At 42.6% G+C, this 1,772-nt stretch overlaps 1 protein-coding gene across 1 annotated transcript in view; it reads left to right on the top strand.

The window, feature by feature from the left end:
• Adamts9 (ADAM metallopeptidase with thrombospondin type 1 motif 9) overlaps positions 1-1,772 on the top strand; it is a 170,842-nt gene that overhangs the window by 65,079 nt on the left and 103,991 nt on the right. The gene's annotated exons all lie outside the window — the stretch shown is intronic.

Raw genomic sequence — 1,772 nt, 5'->3', positions numbered from 1 at the left:
TCCATTCATACCCAACATTTGCTGATTAAATGGTACAGACTGATTTTTGTTTATATTCTTGTCATAATACCAGATAAAACTTCAGCCTGAATTTTTTATTCTGATCAATAGCAAGGTCAATGTGTTATTATTCTCTATATTCCCCATTTACCCATTTAGAATCAACTTTTAAAAACTTTTTTTTTTTTTGGTGTGGAAACTCTGCAGAGGCCAAGTGGGGACAAGAGCCGGAAGCACAGAGCTGAATGACCAAAGCAGTTGTGATTGTAGATAAGAAGGAGAGGGGGCTTCTTCATCCCTGCCTCCTCATAGAGGTAGCAGATCAGAGTGTGGAGGAAGTCAAACACTGAGGGCAGAAAGAGTTCAGGGTTAGCTTTAGAACCACACAAAGGGGCAGACTTGTGCTTGTGCCTAAAAGTCAGCGAACAACTGTGGCTTTCAGTCAGTGCTCAGATGATCTCACGACTGGCTCACTGCTGGCTTTTTTTTTTTCTGACTGTTGGGAAAATTAAAGGTCCCTGCTAAAATATGCGGAGACACAAACCAAGCCTATGGAAGATGCACTGTGCCTTTTGCCCACCTGACAGTCCATCTAATCAAGACTCATGCTGAAATCTGGCCAATCAGCTGTGAGCACAACTGAGCGAACAGAGAGAGAATGGTTACTGGTTGGTCACACTCCAGCGTGGTTTCTCCCAGGCATGTTCATGGGACCACCAGTCAGATGAGGCAACTCTTAACCTGTGTATCTGAGAAGCCTCCAAAACATCGTCTTCCTCATATGGAGGCTCATGATACTGGTAAACGTTGTGAAGCTCCAAAGATCTACAGTATAGAAGTCCATTTCTTCTGGTAGTTCTCAAAATCATTTAATCCAGCCCCCATTATCTACTCCTACACACATGTAACATATTTATCTTGTTCTTACTTATTAGCATATTAAAACACAGATTTTGTTTTACTTTTTCAGTGTTGGTGGCTGAACACTTTTTGCCTACTGGGCAAGGGCTCTACCATTNAAGTATTTCCCCAGTCCTCAGATTTCTGAGGCAGGAGCTCTCTATGTATCTCAAGCTGGCTTTAAGCACCCTCATCTCTCCAGCTCCCTCCTCCCAAGTACTGAGATATACACATACACCTGACTAGAAAATACTTTACCGAAATATGATAGTGAAATATAATAATAGCATTTTATTTCCCACAAAGTGAACTGTGAACACACTGTACTGAAGAACAGATCACTGCCCAGAAAGAATATAGAGCAAGCTAAATATCATTTAGAGTTTGATTATTTTTATAGATTCTTCTTGGGGATCTCTGCTTGGCCCCTGGGTGTTATGGGATGCCAGGGAAGTGACTTGGGCAGCTGAACTCCAAAGTGCTTTCTTGTCAAGACATCTCCCTCCTTTCTCCAGATGGTAAATAGCCTCCCCCAGGGAAGTGGCCACGGAGGCCTGAGAAGGTAGCCAAAAATCAAAGTGCAGATGAAAGTTCCAGATGCCACTGTTGAACGAGTTCACTTTTTTTTTTTGTGCCTCACTTCCTGTAGGAAGTGACAGTTTGCCCCAACTGGCCTGTGACAGGATGAGATAAAGGATGAGTTTATAAGTCCTCGTTTACTGTGTTAGAACAAAATCTCCCTGACGCTATTTCAGTGTAATGGAAAATCACAGCCCATTTTCCTTGCCAGTGGTCAACTCTGACCTACTTTTGGACATTACTTAGAAATTCCTTGATAAGCGCGTTGGCTGGAGTTCCTCTTTTTTCCCAAC

The sequence above is a fragment of the Mus caroli genome, chromosome 6, assembly GCF_900094665.2.
Source record: "Mus caroli chromosome 6, CAROLI_EIJ_v1.1, whole genome shotgun sequence".
Taxonomy (NCBI): domain Eukaryota; kingdom Metazoa; phylum Chordata; class Mammalia; order Rodentia; family Muridae; genus Mus; species Mus caroli.
This window is presented reverse-complemented; position numbering and strand designations above follow the sequence as displayed.